We start from the raw sequence: 14,949 nt of genomic DNA, 5'->3' as shown, positions 1-14,949 counted from the left end.
CTGATTTTGCCTAATCACCAAGCAGTAACCCAGGTGTTTGTTGTATTCTCTGGTATGCACTCCCTGTTCCAAAACGCTGTCTCTGTTTTGCCAATGTAGTTTAAGTAAGAGGGCCTAAGGAATCTGACTAAGATTCGTAATGAAAGGAGACAGGAGACATGCCATCAGAATCTCAACATTTAATTTTATCTGCTCTTATAAAGTCATCAGAATTGCGCTAAGTTGGTATTACTCAGGGTTCTGGCTCTGTCTAGAATAATGACCTTAGCAAGAAAGCTCATACATAGTGTAGCAGAAAACCTAAAAGATTCATGAAACCTGATGTAAGATTCTAAATCTGGCAGTAACTTTGTGACTGTGAATCAGTTTCTCTCTCATGCCCCTAATTTCCCCAACTCTTAAACAATATTTAAGGAGCTTCCAGTGCCAAACTTCTCTAGCCCCTTAGCCCTGGGCCCAGAGAAAGAGTTGAAAACATCCTTTCCCTGAGGACCAGATGGCTTTCTGTTTACTTTCACAGATGCACCTGCTCCTTGTCTTCCTGGCCTGTGCTTTACCACAATGAGGAGGATGAATCTGGACGACAACTTGGAAGATCCTTATCTCTTGGGCACTGCAGCTAGACTGAGCACATTTCCCTGCACCTAGGACAGGAAGTGCTCTTAGAGGGCTTCGGGTCTCTGGAAGACAATGCCCTAGTGTTCTTGTGTGAAAAGGGGACTTGTTGGAAAAAGGGGCAGACAGTCTGGAAATCTCTGAAATGCAAATAATCAACTCAAGATTGCAATTCTCTTGAAGCCTCACCAGGACAGCCGTTAACTTGGATAAAATCAAAGAAGTCTTTTGGAGGGGCAAGAGTTGGCAGCCAAACCTGTGTTGTTATCTAGGCTCCGCTTCTTCCTGCTGTGAGACTTGGGCAGTGGCCTCTGAGTCTGTTTTCACTTAGCCTACACGGGGAAAACAATCCTTAACTATGGGGTCGTAAAGATTAAGTGAGATGGTGACTGAAATGCTTTTGGTGAAGACCCATGTTTTTTTCCTCCTGCAGGAATAAGAAGAAATAAGTTAAGGGAGATTATGGGTGCCATCTAAGAAAAGCCCGGAACTCTACACCAGAAGCTATGAAAAACTAAACTTATTCTAATCCTTTGCAACACTCCTGTTGTAGATCCTAGACATTAGTTGATGAAAAGGCCCTTCAGCGCCGCCTGGAGGAGAACATGAGTAATGCATTGGAAAAGTTCTCCCTTTAGAAAATGGGGAAAGTTTAACTTCCTCTTTGTACAGCATTCATTCATTTTGAAATGCCTACCACATTTCAAGTGTAGAATACAGCAATGAAGAAAACACAAAATTATTGTCCCCGTGGAACTTACACTCTAGTGGGGAAAGACCATCAGGTCTATAATCTGGATGAGGATTAGTGCACTGAAGAAAACAAAGCAGGGAGAGGGAAGAGAGAATGGTAGATGGTGTTACTTCAGATGGTAGTATAGGCCTCTTTGATAAAAGTAATTTTATCAGAGTCCTAAGGGGAGTGAGGAAGAACCAAGTGAATATCTAGAGGAAGAACGTAACAGGCATTAGGAACAGAGTACAAAGACTCTTTGGTGGAACATCCTTAGTCTGATTAAAACACATGCACACACACACAGCTTAGAGACCTATATGGCTGGGGATGAGAGTGTGTAGATTAGCAAAACAGCTCTGAAGACAAGGAAATTTTAAGTTTCTCTGAGGCCAGGAAGAGAGGTAATCTTCAAACCAGAGAGATGGGATGCTTGCAGTCAACTTTCAAAGGGGCTAAACCTGGGAGAGGGTGTGTCTGGTCACCAGTCTGACTTGGATGGGCTAATGTGAAGAAACTCGTGGATATGGTACTTATTCATTCTGACCCTTTCTAATACACTTTCTTGTACTCCAGAGCCTGGAAAGCTAAAAACTACATGTCTTAAACTTCCTTAAACCAAGGTTCTGAATATAATTTAAGTTTTGCCAATTAAATGTGCAAACAAGATGTGGAAGGAAGAAGTGACTGAGGGGTAATCTTCAGCTATTTTGACTAGTTGCTACTGCAAGGATATAGAGACCTTGGGTTTCTCTTCAACAGTATTCCAATATCCGTCCATAGTTTTGTGAGTGAAGGGCTTCCTGATCCATAAATAACAGTGATAAGTGTTCTTATAGTCAGCCTGTGGTGGCCTCCTGATGCCTCATCTTGATGGTCACAGAGGTCTACCAGGGTAGACCAGTCAGTTTTTCCTGGAGATCCAGCCTAGAGCCCACTTGCTCAGGCTTTCCAATTCTGGCAAGCACCTAATTTATTTGTATTGAATCCTTTTCTACTTAAAATAGGTAGAAGGGTTTTGTTTCTTACAACTACTAATTGCTGGTAATGGTATTTGGTTCCAAAAATGGTTATAGGCAATAGGCCCTCAAACATGGGACTCTTAGATTAGTTGTGACTCTGTTGGACTTGAAGGAAATGAGGATAAAATTGCCATTGGAAAGCAGTAGACAAAGATTACTTATATTTGTGGTCACTTGAAATGTCTTTTGGAGGACTTCGGCAGATCAAATGGCTGCCACTACAGACCATCATGTAAGAAATGAGGGCCTAGATGGTGGTGGCTATGCTAAAGAAGTAAAGAAAAGAGGGGTGCCTGGATGGCTCAGTCGCTTAAGCATCTGACTCTTGGTTTCAGCTGGGGCCATGATCTCAGGATCTTGGGATTGAGCCCCACATTGGGCTCCATGCTCAGCTGCAGAGTCTGCTCGGGATTCTCTCTCCCTATCCCTCTGCCCCTCATCCCCTCCCCCCAACACATGGGTGCACTTGTGCACGTGCGCCCTTTCTCTCAAATAAATAAATAAATACAGTTTTTTTTTAAAAAGAAGTAAAGGAGGGGGCGCCTGGGTGGCTCAGTCGTTAAGCGTCTGCCTTCGGCTCAGGTCATGATCCCAGGGTTCTGGGATCGAGTCCCCACATCGGGCTCCCTGCTCGGCGGGAGGCCCGCTTCTCCCTCTCCCACTCCCCCTGCTTGTGTTCCTGCTCTCGCTATCTCTCTGTCAAATAAATAAATAAAATCTTTAAAAAAAAAAAAGAAAAAAGACACCACAAAAAAAAAAAAAAAAGAAGTAAAGGAAATAAAACCAAAGGCTCAAGAACTTTATGTTTTCAGCTCAAGGCATGTATAGGAGTGCCCCAGAAGAATTTCATCTCTTGCAACTGCAAGGCTGATACACATGAAAATCAGAAGGAGATTCTGGGTTATAGAATTACAACATAAGTTGAATTCATAGCCTTACCATGTCTCTTTTTTTTTTTTTTTTAAGATTTTTTTTATTTATTTGACAGAGAGATGGAGAGCGAACACAAGCAGGGGGCAGTGGGAGAGGGAGAAGCAGGCCCCTGACTGAGCACGGAGCCTGATGCGGGGCTCCATCCCAGGACCCTGGGATCAAGACCTGAGCCGAAGGCAGATGCTTAATGACTGAGCCACCCCCTTATCATGTCTCTTATGTGAAAATTATAGCATTGTTTGGGAGAGAGTGGGACCCTGAAATGAGAAATTGGGGACATTTGAGTAGATTTGGATAAACTCCAGTGTTCTGAATCCAGAGTCCACTTACCTTCTCTTACCAGCAGAAACAGCCTTTCTTCCCCTCACTGATAACGGCTGGTCCTGTCTTACTTGGAGACCCTCGGGTACTTGCCTTGAAAGGGAATGCCAATACTTATGTCCCACCCCCTACCCCGTATTGCCACCAGATCTGTAACTAGAGTCCCATCCCAGTATGCTTTTGGAAGCAAACACAAAGTGTGATCTAAGGGAAGTCTTACAGAATTGTAAGATTTTGTTAATTTGAATCAGCAGAAGCCTGGATTTTAAAAGTTTAGGCCAGGAAGAAAAGAACATTATTTTCACTTGGGTTGAATTTATTAATATGAAAATTCTAGAGATACTGGATTCAATATATTGACTTGAGCAGCTAAGAGTCCTTCTTAGCTGGTTGGTTAGATGAAGCCTGGACTGAAGAGTGGTCTACACTCAAATTGAAATGCCAAACATTCCTTAGTATAGCATTAAAAGATGAATCCAAAAACATGAAGATAGAAATGTTGATGCAGATTTATCATATGTGTGACTTATTCATCTAATTTTGCCCTCCAGAATTGCTCAGAGGATATTCCTTTCACCAAGGAATTGGAAAGTACACAGATAAGGGGAACACCTTATCTGGAAAAATGCTATAGTTTATATCCTCCATAGGCTGGGATTGAAGCTCAGAGATGCTGCTGTTGAAATGGAATCCCTGATATCAGTGAGGATGATGGGATCCTGGAGTGGCAGGCGCCAAGGGGCAGTACAAAGGCAGCGGAGCCGGTGTTGATAGTCCTATTTGGTTTGTATAACCCAAAGCAAGACTCCAGATCTGGCAAAAAGAGGCCTATTTTGAGTCACCAAAATGGAGTTACAAACTCTCACTGAATTCTCAGACCCAACGCCCTTGAATAAAGGGGTGCTTAGTGCCCTGGAGGGAGCACCCAACAATATCACCATAACTGTAATTGTAAATCTTTTAGTCTTCCCCAAAGGAACCTTAAGCCATTTATCTATGTTCCTGTGGTTAGGGAAATGGAAATACCCAGGCCTTTCGGGAATACTTAGAAACTAGGACTATGCTAGCAGTAATCCTAAGGGATCTAAAAGGTCTTTGTGGTCCACTAGTTAGAATAGAGGTTTATGGGGTGTTACGGGTTGAATCATGTCCTCCAAAAATGTATGTGTTGGAGTCCTAACCCCTAATACCTCAGAATGTGACCTTATTTGGAAATAAGGCTGTTGCAGAGGTAATTGCATTAAAATAGGTCATATAGGAGTAGGGTAGGCCCCTACTCCAATGATTGGTGTCATATGTAAAAGGAAAAATTTTAACACAGAGACACAAAAACGGAGAACGCCATGTGAAGATGAAGCCAGAGATCCGGATGATGCAGCAGAAGCCAAGGGATTACGGAGATTGCCAGCAAACCACCAGAAGAGGGAGAAGCCTAGAACAGAGTCTCCCTCACAGCCCCTCAGAAGGAACCAAACCTGCCAACACCTTGATCTCAGATTTCTAGCCCAATCAGTTTGTGGTACTTGTAGTAGCATATCTTGCAGACTAATACATGGGGATCAAATAGTTTAAAAGGAATTTTGGCCCAGATCTATCTCACATATTCATCCTGTGGTTATTTCTCAGTTCCGGTAGGCACAGTTGTAACAGACATACTTGGCAACTGGCAGAATCTTCGCATTGACCTCTAGAGTTAAAGCTATTGTGGTAAGAAGAGCAAAAGAAAGCCCTTGGAACTGTCCTTCCCCAGCAGAATCATAATTCAAAAGCAGGAAGTGCATCCCTGAGGGCATGCTAGATATCACTGCAACCCTCAAAGACTGAGAAGGTCAGGAGTGCTGATCTCTATCTTATCCACATTTAAAGTACAGCTTTGCCCTGTACAGGACTTGACTCGCAGCTGTTATTTCAGATATAATCTCTTCATGAAGCAGGTCAGCACCTGCCCCAGCACGTGGGGCAGTGACCTGGAAGATGCTTTCTTCTCTAGCCCTATGAGCAGAAAACATCACAAGCAGATGACTTTCACTTGCCAAGGTCAACAGTCCATCTGACTGTCCTACATCTGGGTTGTATCACCTCTCCAGCTCTGTTGAAATCCCATTGGTAGGCACTTAAATCATCTCATTTCCCAGCACACCACTCTACATGTGATAACATCATGTTTTTGGACCTAATCGGAAGTAGCAGGTGTCTAAATGTCTTGGTAAAACACACGTGTTCTAGAGGCTAGGAGATAATCCCTGTGCAGATTATGAGCCTGCCACCTCCAGGAGGTTTTTAGGAATCCAGAGCAGTAGCCTGGAGCATGGTAGGTTATCTACAGTGAAAGATAAACTATTGCACTGTACACCTGCCACCACTGAGAAAAATCCTGAGAATTTAATCTTTTTTGATATTGGAGGTAACCTACCACATTTGGTTATGCTGTGCTGACCTGCTTACCAAGTAACTAATCCGGCTACTGACTTTGATGGGCCAAGGAAAAGAGAATGGTCACCAGTTGGAATAGGCTGCAATGTAACCGTTTTGGATTTTATGACCCAGCAGATCCAGTGGTGTTCAAAGTCCCTTGGCAAATGAGGATACTGTGTACATACACACCAGCAAACTTCTATAAAAGAACCACAGCACCGGGCCTTAAAATTTTGGAGTCAAGTCGTGCTAATTTTGGCAATGCCTATTCTTTTGAGAAGCTGATGTTGGCTTACTACTGAGCCCTGCTCCATGCTCTGGGGGGACTAACTACACACTTACTAGCAGATCAGATCCCTTCCATCACCAAGAACACAGGGACTTTCCTCGCTGGAATAGACACACATTCAAGATATGGATTGTTTCCATGAATGTCAAACCTAAAATATTCACAAAGAAACGTTAAATAAAATTTCAATTATTATGAAACTAAAGACATTTCCCCCCCCTTCCCATTATTCTAAATTTGATTGTAAATTTGATTGTACGTTCACTTTGAGAAGCACAGTGGTTAAGATGATAAACTCCAGAGCCAGAATGCCTGGATAGGAATTTCTTTTTTTTTTTTTTTTTTTAAAGATTTTATTTATTTATTTGTGTGAGAGAGAATGAGAGAGAGCACATGAGAGGGGGGAGGGTCAGAGGGAGAAGCAGACTCCCTGCCAAGCAGGGAGCCTGATGTGGGACTCGATCCAGGGACTCCAGGATCATGACCTGAGCCGAAGGCAGTCGCTTAACCAACTGAGCCACCCAGGTGCCCTGGATAGGAATTTCTAACTCCACCATTTAAGTAGCTTATGACCTTGGGCAAATTATTTAACCTCTCTATCTCATTTTCATCATTTGGGACTGTGAGAATTAAGTGAATACATATAACAGAGCCTAGCCTGTAGTTAGTACTACATGTATTAGCTAATATCATTTTCATTTATCATCATCCATGAACTTACTGAACCATATTCATCGTGTAGTATTCCACACATTGCCCACCTAGGTGAGCTAAGTAAGCTAGGGCCAATGGGGCTAAGACCTGTGGCCCCAGAGAACAGTCAAATGGCTTACTGAAGACTACTGGAAAACAACATCTTGTGAGGTTGAAGTTCTGTCCCACAGGATGAGGTACATGTTCTGAAACAGTGACCAATATATCTTCTGCTGCTTGTCCCTGTGAATTTGGTCTTTGTTAGTTTAGAAGTCTCAATACCCAGGGGCGCTTGGGTGGCTCAGTTGTTTGAGCATCTGACTCTTGATTTCAGCTCACATCATGATCAATCTCAGGGTCGTGGGAATGAGCACCCTGAGTTGGGCTCCGCACTGGGCGTGGAGCCTGCTTAAGATTCTCTCTCTCTCCCTCTGCCCCTCCCCTGCTCGTTCTCTCTCTCTCTCAAACAAACAAACAAAAGCCTCAATACCCAGAGGAGAAATACTTCCACCAGAGCACACAACAATGAGTCCATCGGACCAAAAGCTTTCTGACCAATTTGGTCTCCTCATCCCCTGAACCAATAGCCAAAAGGGGGCCATCGTGTTAGGTAGATTGATCTTGATTACTGAGGGAGATAGGTCTGCTGTTGCTCAGTGGGAGCAAGAAGGGGTATGTCTGGAACCTAAAGGACCCTCTAGGGCTACTTCCAATCCTTCCATATTCAGGACTCAAAGTTCTAAAAGAAATGTACGAGGGCGCCTGAGTGGCACAGTTGGTTAAGTGTCTGACTCTTGATTTCGGCTCAGGTCATGATCCCAGGGTCCTGGGATGGAGCCCTGCATCAGGCTCCCTGCTCAGCTGGGAGCCTGCTTCTCCCTCTCCCTCTGCCCTTCCCTCTGCCCCCCTCTCCCGCTCATGCTCGATCTGTCTCTCAAATAAATCAATCTTTAAAAAAATTTTTAAAATGTATGAATATAGGGCGCCTGGGTGGCTCAGTTGGTTGGGCGACTGCCTTCGGCTCAGGTCATGATCCTGGAGTCCCGGGATCGAGTCCCACATCGGGCTCCCTGCTCGGCAGGGAGCCTGCTTCTCCCCCTGACCCTCCCCCCTCTCATGTGCTCTCTCTCTCTCATTCTCTCTCTCAAATAAATAAATAAAATCTTTAAAAAAAATGTATGAATATAACTAATTCATGAAAAGTTGAGAAATGAGGGCTATGTTGGCATTTCATATGTTTTCCTTGCTCTATTGTGTATACATTTATAAGTATCAACCCATTTCTTCCTTACCTCCCACATTTTCCCTAGTATTATAAGGTGTGTTATTGTTGCTAACTTGATCATGTAATCCTTAGGTTGTTGAGGTAGAATTCCTACTGAACTAGGATGAACATCACCCAGAGGTGGATACACGACTAATGGGACTTTGGGTATCTCCTTTTAGGGAGCATGTTTCGATCCCTAAAGGATCAAAGGGTAAACTAGCGTAGATATGGCGAATGGGCCATCAGGATCTGTTCCAATCTCTTCCTCATACTGCCAAGTCTGAAAAGTTAAACACATAGTGTATTTCCCAGAATCCCTTGTGGTCGACATTCTACACGCAAATTAGGGTCTATAAATTGCATCCATTTATATAAGAGTTGGGAGGAGAAAGTAAGGCCAAGGTCACCTCCCAGCTGTATGGTTATTGCTTTGTGTTCCTGGCAACCTTGGGTTACTGTTCAGCAGCATTCCAGGGTCTAATCACTAGCTTCATGAGGTTGAAAGCAGCAGTGGCAACAGTGGGGGTGGGGGGTGGCCTTCTGAGCCTGAGACTGCAGCCACAAGGGGGTGTGTGTGTGTGTTTAATCATCCTTTCACCATCTTAAACTGTACAACTCAGCAAAAAATAAACTGTCCAACTCAGTAGTTTTTAAATATATTCATAAAGCTGTGCAACTATCACCACTATCTAATTCCAAAACATTTCCATCACCCTCAAAGAAACCTGTTAGTGGTCAGTCCCAATTCCCTCGTTCCCCCCAGCCCTGGCAACCACTAATCCCTACTTTCCGTCTCTATGACCTTGCCTGCTCTGGACATTCTGTATCAATGGAATCATACAATAGGTAACCTTTTGTGTCTGGCTTCTTTCCCTTGCACAAGGTTTTCAAGGTCCATCCATGTTGTAGCATGTATCTGAACTTCATTCCTTTATATGGCTCAATAATATTCCATTGTATATTGTACAGATATACCGCATCTTGTTCACCCATTCATCAACTGATGGACATGTAAGTTCTTTCTACTTTTTGGCTAATGTGACCAATGCCGTTATGAATATTGGTGTACGAAAATCTGTTCAAGTCCCTGCTTTCAACTCTTTTGGGTCTACACCCAGACATGGAATTGCTGGATCATATGGAAATTCTATGTTTAATTTTTTGAGGAACCACCATCCTGTTTCCACAGAGGCTATACCATTTTACCCACCAGCAATACACAAGGGTTCCAATTTTTCCACATCGCTGCCAATCCTTGATACGATCTTTTTCCTTGTAGCCATCTTAGTGGGCATGAAGTTGTATGTGGTTACGATTTGCGTTTCTCTAATGACTAATGATGTTGAGCATCTTTTCACTCACTCCTTGGCTCTTTGTATGTCTTATTTGAAGAAATACCTATTCAGATCCTTTGCTTATTTTTAAATTGGGTCATTTGGTTATTGTTGAGTCGGAAGACCTTTTTATATATTCTAGTTAAAATTCCCTTAACCGACATGCGATTCACAAAATCCTTCTTCCATTCTGTGGGTTGTCTTTTCCCTCGGTACATTCTTCAGGGCAAGAATTCTAGTAGTGGCCTCACATGCGATTCACAAAATCCTTCTTCCATTCTGTGGGTTGTCTTTTCCCTCGGTACGTTCTTCAGTGCAAGAATTCTAGTAGTGGCCTCCTGACTCATCACCTTCATCCTTGTGCCAGAGTTATAGCAGCTACTCCGGGATCTTGTTCTAGGAGTCATTCCTGGAGGTTTATCCCAGAACCCACTCCTCCAGCCCTTCCAACTATTTCTTTGAGCATAGGATTCCCTGTATGAAGTCCTTTTCTGCTTGGAATAATTAGAACAGTTTTTCTTTCCTGAGACTGAGCCCTGACTGATAAATAGCACAACTTGAGACCTGCCAGCAAGGATATGACATAGCATTTTGCTAGAGCTGATGGGCAACCATGCTATAATAATAATAAATTCCTGGAAAGTCAGATTTGGAAGCACCTTTGAAGATCAACTGGTCCAACCCTTTCATTTGTCAAACGGAGAAACAAATTGAGACACAATGTGAAAGACACACAACCCATGAAGCTGAGTGCCCACAGTTCCCATAGCATTCTCCCAAGGCCAGTGGACCTGAGCTGATCTTGCTCCCCGGAATCTGTGATCTAGGTCACGTAAATCCAATGAGGCCAGCCCTGCCAACCTTCCTGCAGCTGATTGGACACAGGATTTGTGTCCAAGCCAAATGCTGCCATGAACAACCTAGATGTGACAGAAGCCAACCGCCTGTGTGAGACTGCCCAGTATGGGAGACATAAGGGCTAAAGGACACCCAGAGCACATCACAACGTAATCGTTCCTGTTCTCCAGGGACCTAGTGGGCTGCTGACATGGCTTCCTCCCTGTCCTTTCCCTAGCCCCCATTACTGAAATTCAGCGGAGCTTGGCTCTTCCTTGCCCACCTGAAGAAGCTCATGGATATACACAAACATGGCCACTGGTTTTCTGGGGATCACAGCTAGATTTAAAAAAAAGGGGCACCTGGGTGGCTCAGTTGTTAAGCATCTGCCTTTGGCTCAGGTCATGATCCCAGGGTCCTGGGATCGAGCCCCGCATTGGGCTCCCTGCTCAGTGGGGAGCCTGCTTCTCCCTCTCCCACTCCCCCTGCTTGTGTTCCCTCTCTCGCTGCGTCTCTGTCTGTCAAATAAATAAAATGTTAAAAAAAAAGAAAAAGAAAAAGCAGGCCACAAACGCAGGTCTGGAATTCCAGACCTTATGCTCTTTCCACTTGGACAAGACTGTGCAGCATGAGAGCGGGGGGTGTCCTGAGTGCAGGGAGACTAGAGGAGGCTGCTAGCTCTGTGGGGTTGAATTCTGAGGCCCAAGTTGTCATCAGAGGGATCCAGCAAGAGCAGGATTACAGCCCCTCGTCTTAGCCTGCACTGGAGATGCTGCTTCACTTTTCTTCGGTGGGTCTGCCTTTGCGAGTGGCTTGGGATAGAGTTCTAGATGCACATACTGCTTGGCCATTCCTGAGGCCCCTGCCTTTGAGGAAGTCCATTTGTTGCTCACTCTATGTGGACAGGGCCTCTGCTCAGACTTGATGCTTGGACATAGAAACTGACACCCAGAGACAGACCCAGGCCACGGGGATGGGAAATCACCAAGGAAAAAATGGCACCGGAAACCATAGATGTGAATGAGAGGAGGACTGGCTTTCTCTTCCCAGAAACCTTTCACTGATGAGAGCAGCGAAAGGAGCAACCAGAGAAAGGGGAAGGGGAGCCAGGAGGGAACAAAACACGGGAAGCCAAGTGGGGGGAGAAGTCCAGGAAGGCAAGCACGGTGAGCTGACACGTGGGGCCGGTCTAGCTGGCCGGGACCTGGGTTTGTCACATGGGAAGTAATTGCTAACTTCAGAGAGAGCCATTTCAGAAGACAGCAGCGGTAGAGAACGGATTTCATTTAGTTGAGGTGTGTGTGAGTGGCCGGGGAGGAGGGAGAGATGGTAGACAATTCTCTCCTAAGAAGGGGAGATTTTTTTAGTAGGAGAGACTCATGCATGTTTGGAGGCTCAGGAGAAAATAGGGAGAGAGAGGAAGCAATTTCATGGCGCTCTGCCTCTAGAAGCCAGAGGGACAAAAATCAGGCGCAGGCAGAGGGGTTGGCTGTGGACACGAAGGGGCACCTCCCCCCCTCAGCTTGGAGGGACATGAAGACGACCATGAGATTGAGTGTCCTTCCTGAAGGGGCTAATCTTCCCTCTGAGAAGATATACAGTGCCTCCAACAGAACAGATAGCTGATAAAGAAATACCAGTGCTTCCTGCCCTCCCTCACTGCACGGCTCCAGTCCTCTGAAGCCACATGGGACGTCACTCGGGGCTGTTACAAGGCTAAAGAACTCAGCCAGAGCTGGGGAAATTCAAGGCAATCGCGGACTTTTCTGGAATTTCAGAGGAGTAGAGGCTGCTTTCTCCCAAGGCTCCTAAGCTGGGAAGACGTAAGAGAGTGTGGATCTTCCCCCATGGGGACAGACTTCCAGACAACTGAAACCACACAGAGGAAGGCAGAGCTGAGGAACGGAAGGCAAGAGACAGGGACACCATGTGAAGAAACACCGAATGACATCGTTTTAGGGCCAGGATCAAACCATGCCTGAAGCCCCTGTACTTTACCGTATCCTGATGCGACAAATTCTTTCCCCCTATCTGAAGCCCATTTCTGTTAGGTGTCTGTCACCTGTAACTGAAGGAAGTGGGGTGTTGCTGGTGATGATCCTTGACCCACGGACGTGGCAGGGTTGAGGTGGGGTCTGGACAGTGAGGTTTTCCTCACCCCAGGCCGGGAGGTCAGCATGCCCTGCAATGTAGCTGCTCCAGAAACTCAGACCACGTACCTAACACAGGTGGGAGCTCAGGGACTTGGTAGAAATCTGTCAGGAGGTTGTATGTGTCGGCTGTTTTCCCAAACCTTTAGTTTGTAGTCAAAGATACAAATTTTGCAGACAGAATAATGAATAATAAAAGCTAATATTTCTGAGGCAGCCATCCTTGCCAGGCTCTAAGAGCTTTACACATAGGAATTCACTGAATCTTCACAGTAACACAGCGAAGTAGATACCACTGTTATTCCCCCATTTTACATTTGAGGAACTGAGGCACAGAACCATTTGCCCAAGGTCACAAAGCTAGACAGGCGAGAGCTACCACTTGAATCCAGGCAGCCTGGCCCCTGATCTTGCGTGCCTACAGCTTTGCCAAGACAGACTGCCTGCAGCCAACACCGTCTGATGGTCACGTGCTTTGCAGGATTGAAAAAGCCTATCCATGTCAAAGCTAAAGTGATGGGAACAAAGGCAGGAAGGCAGGAAACACAGCCACACCCAAGCCCTTCCTGCCTGTCCCCACTAACAGGACAGTTACCCGATGTAAAGAGCCTTCCACTGGGATGCAGCCTCGTGGTCAGAGTTGCTCCAAGGCAGAGGTGAAGAGGGAGGCCCTGGGCTGAGGACTGGGAGGTCCCGTTGCTGACAGACTCCCCCGGTCTAGATTCAGAGACCATAGTTCACAGTTCTTCTGACTTAGTTTTTAACTCATAGAGTTATCCAAATATGAATAGTCAGAAACCTCCCGCATCTTCTAAGGGAGTGGTTTTGCCAGAGAAACCCAAATCCTGGCCCAAGGAAGCCTGCAGTGATCCACCCCCAGGGCAATGTCTTGGTTCCCAACAATACTAACAGGACATCTTCAAAATCCTTCTAAGATGTGGCCACAAAGTTACAACGAATAGGGGAGACCACCCCCAACATGGCAGAGCAGACAGACTGGCTTCATTCTACCAAGTCAGGGAATCCTTGCTGTTCTCCCCCTCCAAGATGCAACACACACCACCGACCATTGGGTGCTGTTTTGTCTCCTCTCCTTTTCCAAAAAAGGGGTGTTTATTTAGAATTACCTTGTGTTCCTCCAGCAGTGCACCAAGGTATTACGTATGCAGCTGATTCACATTATTGTTTACATATAGTAATGTTTCCCAAACTTTTTGGTCTCAAGATTCCTTTACACTCTGAAAAATTGAAGACCTGAAAATTCTTTTGTTTATATGTGTTACATTACTGATATTGGCCATATTCCAATTAAAATTAAGAGTTTTAGGGACACCTGGGGGGCTCAGTCGGTTAAGTGTCTGCCTTCGGCTCGGGTAATGATCCCAGAATCCTGGGATCGAGCCCCACATCTGGCTTCTTACTCCGTGGGGAGCCTGCTTCGCCCTCTGCCTGCCACTCCCCCTGCTTGTGCTCTCCCTCACTCTCTGACAAATAAATAAATAAAATCTTTTTAAAAACCCCATAAAAATAAAAAATAAAATTAAGAGTTTAAAAAATACATTTATTTATTTAAAAATAAAAATAATAAACCCACTAGTGTTAACATAAACAATACCCTTTTCAGTGAAAAATAACTACATTTTCCAAATCAAAAAAATTAGTGGAAAGAATGACATTGTCTGACAATTTTGCAAATCTCTTTAAATGTCTGGCTTCACAAAAGGCAGCTAGATTCCCATATCTGCTTCTTTATTCAATCTGTTGAGATATGTTGTTTTAGTTGAAGTATATGAACAAAATTCAGCCTCATACAGATATAAAAATGGAAAAAGGAGGATTATTTTTAAAAGCCTTTTCAGATAACTGTGGATATTCCTCTTTCTTTTTTTAAGGGAAGAAAGTGCACACAGTCCCCCACTACCATAAATTATGCAACCAAGTCTCCCACATTTGGGGAAATCAAAAATGTCAGCACACCCAGAGTGCAACAATGGATGGGTCTCACCCTGGAAAATCACCTTCATGATCATGGTTTTCCCCTGCCGGGTAAGTCTGGATATTTCTCTTTGATATTATACCAAAACTTAACAAATGATAGTTGTGTAAAATTTAGTTTCAGTGTGGAATCTGAAACCAGTCAATTTTTCATTAAACTAAAATACATTGGTCTGTCTTGCACTTTGAATGCATCTTTTATCCATGAATGATTTTGTAACACTTGGAACATAGGGTTTAGTGAGTTATACTACACAGATCTTCCAAATGTCGACATGTTATTATACAATATAAAAAAATCATACTCGTTAATGTCACCATTGATCTTATCAGAAAGTCTTTAAG

At 44.5% G+C, this 14,949-nt stretch overlaps 1 non-coding gene across 1 annotated transcript; it reads right to left on the bottom strand.

Moving 5' to 3' along the window:
- Window positions 1-14,500: 14,500 nt before the first annotated feature.
- LOC115944220 (U1 spliceosomal RNA) lies at window positions 14,501-14,663 on the bottom strand. Its single transcript, XR_004078783.1, has one exon. It is a non-coding gene; the product is annotated as a U1 spliceosomal RNA (small nuclear RNA).
- Between the last annotated feature and the right edge of the window lie 286 nt (window positions 14,664-14,949).

The sequence above is a fragment of the Leptonychotes weddellii genome, chromosome 4 (genome assembly GCF_054177405.1).
Source record: "Leptonychotes weddellii isolate Sample4059 chromosome 4, ASM5417740v2, whole genome shotgun sequence".
In the NCBI taxonomy this organism is placed as follows: Eukaryota; Metazoa; Chordata; class Mammalia; order Carnivora; family Phocidae; genus Leptonychotes; species Leptonychotes weddellii.
The sequence above is the reverse complement of the archived record's forward strand: the minus strand, read 5'-3'. Positions and strand labels throughout refer to the sequence as shown.